Below are 12199 nucleotides of genomic sequence, written 5' to 3'. Positions count from 1 at the left end.
TTTTTTTGGTTAAAACAAGTAAAAACATATAAAAAATTGATAATATTCATTTGACCGAATTAAAACTACATATAATTTGTATTATTAATTATTAAATTTGGTTAAAGAAAAAAAATCCTAAAAATTTTTCTATTTTTTTCCTAAGCCATTTGCTTCTTATCTTTTGTTTTGCCCAACGGTGGTGCCAACCTCCGGGCTGGCTATCGCCTGCATTTTTTCCCTCCCATCAACCATTTCTTTATTTCTTCTTCTCATTCACTGCACGTCTTCTCTCTTTTCAATTTACAGATCTATATTGTGGGTATCTTTGTTATCTTCACAAGTTGTAATGGACAGATGACGGTGCATGTCATTCGCTAAAACTTCACCGGTCACCAATAGTTTTTCCCCTCCTATTAACCATTTCTTGCTTTCTTCTTCTCATTTACTACTCGTCTTCTCTATTTTCATCTTGCAGATCTATTTTGTAGGCATTTTTGTTGTCTTCACAAGTTGTGATAGACAGATGACGGCTGTTGTTCGCTAAAACTTCGTCGGTCACCAATAGTTTTTCTTGGAAAGTGGGTGGCTCTTCGTCACCTTATTAATCTATTTCTATTTTAAGAGTATTTCAGAATAAGAAATGATTTTAAGAGTTGATTTGGACCCGTGTTGTCTTAAGTTTTATATATTTTTTGTTTGTTTTTCCATTATTTAATAATTCTTCAGTTTTAGAAGTTTTTGTCTACTCTTGTGGCACATTTTTTAGTCTTGCTTATGCATGTAATCTTAGTTTTACAAGTGATTTTAAGGATGATTTTGTTGTCGTCCTCTCTTGTTTGGTGAATGCTTGATTCTTTTGTCAATTTTTGCTCGCTGTTTTGGACCATCTAGGATTGATTTTCTTATTGTATTAAGTGTTTGCAGTCACTCCAGATGTGTTGTGCTTGAGTTGTGGCAAAGTCAATTGTCAATGTGTCATAATATTCTATTGATGCTGAGGTTAAAGTCTTTGTTGTATTGATGGAGCTTGTCATTCACCATCTATGACGAGTGTTTGCTATTTTTTTCCATAAATTGTATGATTCCATTCATTGAATGAATTAATGAATTTACCTTTCAAAATTATTAAGTTTGGTTAATTACCGGATTTTGAACCGAATTAACCGATAACTAAACTTCCAAAAATTTATTAACTGACCTCTGACCGAATCAGATTGGTTTGATTGGTTAATTCTGCTTCAACAGAAATTTGAACACCCCTAATTAGACATGTGAATGAATTGGAAATTATTGAAATCTCCTCCGGGAAAGAAAAAATTATTTTCTAGAAATAGCCTCTTAGGAGTAATTTTTATTTTTATATAAAAATTAACTTGAGTATTAGATTAATAATAAATTTTTAATTTTAATTTTAAAATAAAATATTAAAAATTGATCTAAAATATTATAATTTTTAATATTATTAAAAATACATATTTATTTTAATAATATAATAAATTACTAATATAATTTATTATTTAATATTAAAATTTTATTTCAAAAATAAAATTTAAAATTAATAATAAATCTAAATATTATTCTTAATATTTTATTAAAAATATTTGTCTAAATCATGGTTAGCTTTATTTGTCTTTTTCAACACTATTGTGTTACTATATACGAAATCTTTTTCACTATTTTCGAACTCCCAAATTTTTAGAGTTTAATTTTAACTTCATTAACTATGCACAAAATGAAAACTTTAATTTTCCAACGATAAAAATTAATTTCTCTAGACAAAAAAACTAAAATTGAGTACTCAAGAAAATATAACTTATTTGGGAATTATAAATTTCACTATTTTCTAATAAAGTGAATGCCTTGATTTTGGCTTAGCCCATAGCCCTATTTATAGGGAAAATACACAAGAGTGCTAGACAAAATACAAATATTTTAATAGAAAACATAGGAATCATGTGTGTTATCTATCCTACGTTAAATTGGGTTTATTTGTCTCTCACAAGTATTTGGTATAATTATATATGTTATCTGATATTTAAATTAACTTATATAATTTATTCAAGCCAATAACCAATTTTCTATTCTCAATTAATTAATTAATTAAAATAAATTTAATTAATTTTCTCAATTAAATTATTTTTTTAACCAAATTTTAATTCCGTTAAAATTATGATGACTTTGTCGTACTAGATACTATGGGTAGATAAAGTTAATTGTTGCGTCTGCAATGATTAATTAATTTAATTTTCATTTCGAACTTTAATTATTTAATTACATTCAATTAAATAATAATTCAAAGAAATTAAATTAATTTCAAAGTCATTTATATTGTCGCTAGTGAGAAATTACATTCATTGCAAATAGTGATAAATACAATTTATTTCTCTATTTCGTTGTTTTCATTTATTCAATATGTCGATTCTAAATGTAATCCATATAAGGTTGTGTTGAGTAGACAGAGAGACCGATTGAACATATATAATTAGGGCTCAAATATTTTATAATTAAGTTTCGATCATTCATCTATTAATTACAACATTATTTACTCATTGAGTCAATCTACTAAAAGTACTATGACTGAACTCTCTCTTATTTGATATCATTATGAAAGTAACTTATAATTTTACTTGTTGAATGATCTTGTCATTAGTGTGTTACCCTCATAGAATATCTTTCATCTTTTTAGGGGTTAAATTTGTTCACCTAATATGATCTTATTTTATCTTAAGGTAACCATTACATCTACCTCTATGAAAAAGTCTATTACTAACACATAGTAATCAAATCATTTGTCAAAGACAAATGACTCTTGACCCTATATTTTTCCCATCAACCATGAAATTCTAATAAGAGAATATCTTTTTACCCTTTTATTAAACTATGAATTCCGCTATTGTAGGTAAAACTATGCAATACATAAGTTGTATACCAAACATATAAGATTTTAGCTCTATTACCAATTGAATCTAGGCTTTTAACACATTAAAGTTTGCTACTTGCCAACTATGATAATTTAAAATTATAACATAATTTAGCATCGTATCGCGAAAAATGCTGGTAATAGAAGAACATAGAACACTTTCAACATACACTTCAAAATACACAAGCTACTAAAAGAGCAAATGCATTAGCCAAACATATCTGTGGATCATCCACTAAGAGAGCAAATGCAAAAGCTATGAGCAATTATAAATGACCAAGAAGGGGTGTGTGAGTTTAAAAGAAATGATCTAGAAAAGCTTAGTCTTGGAAATCTTTCCAAATTTCGTTCAATAAAACCACAAAACCACCTAAATTCATTCTTTAATTCAACATTAGATAGAAAAGAAAACCTAAATCATCTATGTAGGTCTATATTATTGGCTTCCATTGTTGAATCTGGTGCCTTAAATGTAGTATTTTTGTCAATATATAGTTGTAATTTTTCGTAAAGATTGGTTAATAAAATAAATTCATTGATTACAATTAATATACTTTCTATTATTGTCCTCAAATGGTTTTTGCATGCAAAGCAAAATGGAAGCAAATGTTGCTCATTGGTTGTCTAATGTTTAATTAATACTAAGTGGTGTTACGTGGTCGAATTGTAATACGGAAAGACAACATGTATTAGTAGACGAACCTAAACATGTCCTTAGTCTAATCGAAAATGAGCAAACCAATTGAAAGAATAATATGTCATCTATCAAGTTCAATTGAGGAGATGCATTGTCTTGGGCATCAGAGCGGATGACTCCGAGAATATAAAAACATAGATGGACTTATTCACTTGTGACGTTCATAGTATGGCATACCTAAATCTTAAGTGGATGGCAGACTATGTGTAACATCCATAACTCGTTTCTGTCATCGGAATAGGGTTACATAGTATTACTATAAAATTCAAAATATTCCATAACAATAGCATCCAATTCATCAAATTAATTATTAATATTCATAACTAAAATTAGAATGAAGAAAGACATACGTTCACGGGTTTTAAACCGACCTACGAGGCCTAAAAAATTAGTTTAGGAACAAACTAAGACCAATTCGGAATAGAACAAGAGATTTGGGACAAAAATAAAAATTTTCCAAAATAGGGGTTATACAGCCGTGTGTCCAAGTTGTGTGACAAAGCCCAGACTGTGTGGCTCTATACATGGCTGCGTGGCCATCCTACACGCATGTGTGCTACCTCACACGCCTGTGTGCATGGGTCATGTAACTCTTTAACTTGGGTTACACGGCCATGACGCGGGCCGTGTGTCAGTCCGTGTGAACCCTGCACCTAACATGCTCAGGACACATGTAACACCCCTAACCCATCTCCGTCGCCAAATTAGGGTTATAGAGCATTACTATACAATTCAGAATATTTAGCATCGAAACAAAAATTAACATACAATTATATATTAACATTTGATAACATAATTTATTTATATCAAAAATACTTTTACAACCTTAGATCAAGCCTAAGATACCCTAAAAATAGTTTGGAAACAATCAGGAACTAATTCGAAACAAATCAAAATTTTTTGGAAAAGCATGAAAAATTGGGAAACAGGGGTCACACGGCTGTGTGACTTAGCTCAGGTCGTTTGGACATTCAAACTATGGGACACACGGCTGTGTCCCAACTCGTGTGTCAAACTGTGTAACTCACTGACTTTGGTCACACGACCGTGTCGCAGGTTGTGTGAATCCTACACCTAAAAATAAAAATAACACACGGCCATGTAAGGTGACCGTGTGTGGCACACAGCCGTGTCCCAGGCCGTGTGCTCTAAAATTTACCCTTAAAACAAGACAACTTACGACCTATGTTTGTATTCCAAGACACCCTTCTTCCTACACATCCATGTGACCAAAAGCACACCTTAAACACCTACAAAATATGTCATTCAATCATTCTAATTGTTCTAACCAATATGCCATTCAAAGGCACCACAACTCAAACATTGATTCAACACATTTCAAGCCATTTTCATACCTTGAACATATACCATACAAACACACAATTGACAATGCTTCAGTGCTATAAATATGTCCTCTATTTATCTGACCTTCAAATGACAAAATACACATATTAACTTAAGCATTTTACAAGGTCAAAATAAACATGTACACAAATTTGGCATGAACCAAAATATCTCAACTTACCGAGTAATAAACTAGCATATGCATTCAAGCCTTATACATGCCAAATACACATTACACACTCACCAGCTAGTTATTTCCAGTTAGTTATTTCATTCTCAAATTTTACCACTTAATTACATTCCTTCACAAGACACCCTTATAAGAGACCAAACTCACTTATTAACACAAACATATACCAACTTATTTCAAAACATATATATATACGCAAGTATGTCAGGCATAGGCTCGAAACATAACAAACTATCTTACAACCCTATACATGCCATTTATAATCATTAGCCCAACTTATTCAAAAGCTACCAATTAGACAATGGATAGTGTGATTGTGCTCCGATGAAGATTTCAACCGTTCGAGCTTTCCTATGACCTACAAAAATAGAGAAAGTCAACCAAGTAAGCAACTAATGCTTAGTAAGTTTGTATAACGAAACTTAACTTACCAAGTGCATTAAGTAAACAATTATAACTTATTCCATTTAGCCATAGTCCAGATTCCCTTTTCCTATACACAACACCCACAATATTAGTAGGTGAAGAAATGCACATATAAATTTATCTAAATAAGGCAATAACATCTCAAGCTTTTCAAATCATCACTCACTTTCATCATATACTATGTACTTTCATTTTCATTACCTTTCACACCTCAAACTTCATATATCATACATACTATAACATAGTAAATCATGGCATATACCTAATAAGCATTTAGGTTTTATATATCATCCATCACACACATATATATATCCATTTCACATTCCATATATTTGAGTCTACATAGTTAGTAGATAATAAGAAAACATAACATCTATGAAACATAACATATATTAAGAAATAAATTCCGTGCTTATTTCATCTGTCACATGATAAATTCTCATATTTTTTATTGTATATGTACATATCCATCTTTCCATTTCATATGAACATTAGTACATTAAGTTTTTATACCTATCTTTCCATTAAACTTTACTTACCCGTTGAACCATATAGAATAACATTGGATACTCAGGAATGCTCACACATAACCTTTCCTTTCTATTAGTGCTCACACAAGCTATGAAATGGGCATACTCACAAGAGCTGTGGGGCGAAATGTTAGCTACACGATGCTGCTCACACGAGCTGTGGAGTATCCACAACAAATGCATGACCTTATCCATCAGTAGGATATTCAAGACCAACACCTGAAATCATATAACCCTAATGACATGTCATTCGTATCCTAAGTATTCACAAGGTTCAAACCAGACTTTTACATCTCAAATCCTTTATTTCAATCGCATTATAACATTTTTGTATACCATCATGATTTTCGCATTTATAAATTACAACATTAAGTCAACTAACCTTCTAACAATATCCGTAATATCAATTATCAAATTAAGATTATAATTCACATAATTATACATATTAATTCATCCAAAACATCAAATGACAAATTGAATCTCTATAAGAACTTACTTGAACTCATAACACCTTCTAACACGATCAGACCACTATTCCGCTACTTTGACTTTTTGGCGATTTGAGTTCGTTCGAGTTGTTTCTTGATCTAGATAAATATTTTTATTCAATTAACCCCATTTAAACATTTAAAATAATCAATTTAACATATAATCCTTAATAATGGAAATTTACAAAATTGCCCTCAAATTTTACCTTTTATGCAATTTAGTCCCTAAACTCGAAACTTGCAATTTCACCATTTTTTAACCATAAATCATGCTAACCAATTTTTTTATCTAATCATACAACATCCCACATTTATCATCAATTTATAATATTTTCCTTAAATTTTACCATTTTCATAAATAAGTCCCTAAACCTTAAAATCTCAAAATTACTTAACAAAATGTCTATTTAACAACTAAGCTTAACAATCTATCAAAAACTTCAAAAACATATCAAGTTCACCCATGGCATAGTTTATAACATTTAACAGTTTTACAATTTGACCCTTCGGTTAGCTAGATTAAACTTATACGAGCTCAAAAACATAAAAATTACTAAAAATAGAAACTAAAATCATTCACATGCAAGGAGGAATTCAAACTGAAGCTTCAAGTTCTCTCCCAAATACGTTCGGCAGGTAGAAAAGATAAATTGGAGAAGATGACACTATTTCATCTTTTGTTTAACATAATTTATCACCTAATTACCATTTTACCCTCATGTCATTAACTTATAAAATGACAAAAACATGCCCATAATTGTCCACTACTAATGTATATGGTATAATTACCCACTAAGTCCTTTAATTTAAGATTTCATAGCCATTTGACCCCTTTAACATATAGAATTCAACTTTTATATCTTTTACTTTAGTCATTTTCAATTAATTAACAATCTAAACATTAAAATTTCTTAACCAAATTTTAATATGACCCTAATAACACTCCATAAATATTTAATAATATATTTACGAGCTCAATTTATAGAAACGAGATTTCGATACCTCATTTTTTAAACCCAATTGACTTTAGGGACATACCACTTAAACTTAGTTATTCATTCAAATAACATAATTGACCATATCAAAATCAAATATAATACAATATTTTACTCGTAAATATTAAAAAAATAATATTTACAGACTCACTAATCGGATTTATGGTCCCGAAACCACTGCTTCCGACACCACTGAGAAACGGGTTATTACAACTCTCCCCTCTTTACGAAAATTTCGTCCTCGAAATTTTTCACCTAATAATAGCTATGTAGATCAAGCTTTTCTTTCTCATTTTCAAAGGTAGTCCATATACAAAATCCATCGTAACTCGTTCTCAATAAGAACTCATACTAGACCGTAATATTACATATAGTATTACATTGACCTATTGACGTATCAGATGTCTTAGTATGAACTCTGAAATTTCACGTTTATTTCCTGAGCACTAGTAACTTTGTCTGTCTCAAGGAATAATTCATTTCGTCACTGTCCGGTTTAGATCAAATAGACAATGCCATGAACCTTGTATAGGATGTCTTATAAAAACCCAAAATTGTTCAATGCACATATTCAAATATTTTTCTCTGCATCTCAAAAATTCCCTAAAGCATTAACGGTTCAACCCTCGACTTCATAATACTTAAACCATCATAATTCAAGATCATCTAAAGAAACATTACTATAAAAAATAAATTCTTCTCTGGCTAGCTTCATCATTAACAATACAACTATAAAAAATTCCTAATAAATCTTTTGTCGAAACATAATTGAAAAACCCAAATCATTCGATTCTAGGTATATTAGTTAATTCATAAAGTTTAGCTAAAATTTGTAATATTCATAACAGATTCTAAATGATGTTTCCAACACATCTACATCTGTAATTCTCAACTGATAATAGTTCCGGTTACTTTGACTCAAGTAACTTGTTGTCGTTCCATTTGCCTAGCAGACCAAGGTTCTACATTCCATTCATGAAAAGCTTCAAATAGTATCATTTTAATACAAGTTTGATAGTTGCTATTATCAAAACAAATTTAACCCATAATGACATTTTCCTAACTATCTCTGATCTGGTTGATATATCCCTAAACTATATTTTCCAGAATCTGAATTTCTCATTCTCACTATTCGTCTGCTTGTGCCATAGTTCTATGAAATTTACTTTAGAATCTAAAGCTAAGTTTATATACATACATCTCAACTAGCTTTTCAAGTGGTCAATCCATTTTGACTAGAACAAATTGAATCGACTTTATCAATCTGGTAATAACTATTCAAATCAAGTCTTTTTTCTCATCGTCCAAAAATAATCTATTGTAACTCGCTCCTAATCCCATTCAAAAATCATAAGAAAAACCATAATAATTCATACAAAAACTGATACCCAGCTTTGACTTGTCATATTTCGAGATCATTGGAGTAATGAGAACTACTATGTGATTCTTAACTTGATCTTCTTTTGTCTACACTCTTATCACTATTTATCCCTACTTGGAAACTAGAAGTTGGATACATAATGATATTATTCCAATTATTAGCATCAGAGCACTGAACCATACTCTAACTATTATCTTCGATGATATTTGTAGAATGACCTGCTATAACACTATTATTGTATTTCACACTTGAGCCACACCCATCAGATGAACTAGAAGAACTATTTGCCCCTTTCTATGAAAACCTTCTTTCAGACGGATCACGATGTTATGCAAGGTATCTCTTTGAGTAGCTAACAGGTATGTAGCAGAAAAAAATTAGCGAGAAACTATCGCACCTAATAAGACAAATGCTACAATTGTATAACTAATACAATACCCCAAGTACCAATAATGCACTCCAAAGCAAAAGAGAAAAACCCGTGTAGTTCCAGCAATATCAAGTGCAACAATACAACTTTTAAAAAGAAACTTACACCTATACAAGCATCGCTAATGATATTCACTGCCAATCTAGTGGAAGAATGCCCAAAGTCCAAGAAATCTATTAGGAATAACAAGGATAAACATGCACTTTCGGGGGATATACTCAACTTGAATTTTTTTTTCAAAACATTAATCCTTAATTAGACGCCCAAAAAGTTTATGATTTAGGGATCTTCCGGATGTTGACAAAGATAAAAAAAATTTAAATCGATAGGACTTATGACCACTTGGCAGCCATTATCCGAACAGTACCACTGGTAAGCATGGAGATAGGGCTAAAGAAACTCGATTACTACAAGAAACACTTGATATAATGGTATTACGACCCATATAAAAACTCAAAGGCCTTTGAAACTGGGACCCAAGTTATGTGGTACGAAATGGCACACTAATCAAGATGTTCAAGAAAATTCCTATAATACCATTTTTGTTAGAAAAAGTAATTAAGCACTTTATGCATAACAAATATGGACAACGACCCTTGAGCCTATTTAAAAAAAAGGAATATAAACGAAAGTTAGGATGGTTGCGTTGTTCCTTAATCCTACAAGCGATTAATAGTTACGATCTATGGAAAGAATTGTCAGTGATTAGTGCAGGCCAAAAAGGAATATTCTGAGAGAGGGATAAACGAAGAAGAATAGAACGGCACGATAGGTGTTGGACCAATATGGCTAGAAACAAATTTCCAAAAGCACCCACGTGCATACTAGCCGAGCTGACGGACGAGTCGGACAGCAAGACCTACCATTATTTTTTATGTGACTTTAACTAACTTACAAAATTGTATATTTCACTAACCAAGTAACTAAAATTTTGTAAGAAGATAAAAATTAGGGCTAACACACACTTAAGGCACTCTGAAGATCTAAAATTTGGGAAAAAAATCGGTGTCGCGACACGTAACCCTGTGTCGCAACACCATGACCAGTAGCAAGAAAGTAAGAAAAATACTTCAATGTAGCGATACCACTCTTCTATGTCATGACATAGCAGACAGTTTCCTAAAAATTTTAAATTGCAAAGTGTGTCGTGAAATCAAACTTTGGTGTCACGACATTGGCAAACTGACAGGGATGTCACGACACGGAACCCCTGTGTTACGACATCGCTGTAAATTTCTGCAGGGTTAACCCAACCTATTCGCGTAACCTGACGACATCAACCTTATTTCACCCGGTTTTTAACATTATAAAAATTTAATTTTAACCTAAAAACACTTCCAATCACCCTCTAAACTTATTTTAACTACTAAAAACTCTCTACTCTCCTGTATCCACAAACCCTTATTTTCAAATCCAAACCATAACTACACCAACCTCTTTGGTGTTTCTAAGGCTAAAGTTGGGTGCAAAACTATCGAGCATTCAGAGAGGAAGTAAGGAGTTTGAGGTTTAAGTATCTCTTTTCTCGTTTTACTGTTCCATTTATTATTGTTCCTTGTTTATTTTAGTAGAAAATGCCTCATAGGAAGAGTAAAAAAACTACAGTCCAAGAAACTCTGATAGTTTCAGACCATGCTAAATTTAAGAATCCAAACACTGAAAAATATTTTCTCGAATTACAGGGTAGACCATTCATTCAAGAGCGAGGATTCTAACCTCCAATGGTTCTGTGTAATTAAATTTGGACTTTAGTTAGATACCATCGCTTGGAACGATCTGTATCACTCCTAGGGAAACTGCAGTGATCTCAGTAGTGCAGGAATTTTATGCTTCCTTTAGAGACCAAGAAGTATGAAAAAGACAAAATTGGGATACTATTACAGTAAGAGGTGAAGAGGTGCCCGATTACCCCTAAGGAGATATGTGAGTTCTATTACATACCTTACTATAGCAAAGACTTCCTTAATAACACTGATTTAGACAAATTTGAGGATACAAATATGGAGGATGTCAATAAGTACTTAACTAAAAAAAGAGGTGCATGAAACTATAAACCAGATACAGGTTTGCCAACTAACTTCAATTAAGCTATAATATTCCCGATAGTAAAAATGTGGATGCAGTTCATAGGCACTAGAATTGCACCGGCATTAAATGTTTCTAATGTTAATACTTTTCGAGCTATTCTGTTGTATGGAATTTTGCAGTGCAAGTAGATATAGGTGGGTAGTTGGATTTACCATGAGATGAGGCGTTATGCGTACAACCAAAAAGTTGGTATCTTCTTTCCCCACTTAGTGACAAAAATATGTCAAAGGGCAGAAGTTCCAATGGGAGAGAATGAACATTGCATGAAACTAAAACGAAGCATCATCGGTGACTCGTTGTATACACAATACGTTGAGCTTCAAAGAAAACAGATCATGAACTGGAATCAAAAGAGGAAAGAAAAGTTAGATGTTCCAGTTTCACTTCAACAGAAAGAAAATGCCAAAGCTCAAAAAGGGAAAGTGAGAGCACCAAGGAAAAGCTTGATGGGATGATCCGGTCGATGTAGGAAACGGGGCCAGTATTTTAAGAATTTGCAAGGACGAATGGTTTGCGAGCTCTGAATTATCTACCTGATATGTTTGGCTCGGCACCAACATACTATAATGGAGTGGGAGATGATGCGGAAGTAGACTCTGAAAATGAAAATGAAGGGGATGAGAAAGATTCTCCATGAGCTGAGGATGAGTATGTGGCAACATTTTCTCCACAACATTCCACACCAAAAGGGCCCATCATTCGAAGCTCAACCCAATACGCACGTTCAA

The sequence above is a fragment of the Gossypium hirsutum genome, chromosome A09 (genome assembly GCF_007990345.1).
Source record: "Gossypium hirsutum isolate 1008001.06 chromosome A09, Gossypium_hirsutum_v2.1, whole genome shotgun sequence".
Lineage (NCBI taxonomy): Eukaryota > Viridiplantae > Streptophyta > Magnoliopsida > Malvales > Malvaceae > Gossypium > Gossypium hirsutum.
This window is presented reverse-complemented; position numbering follows the sequence as displayed.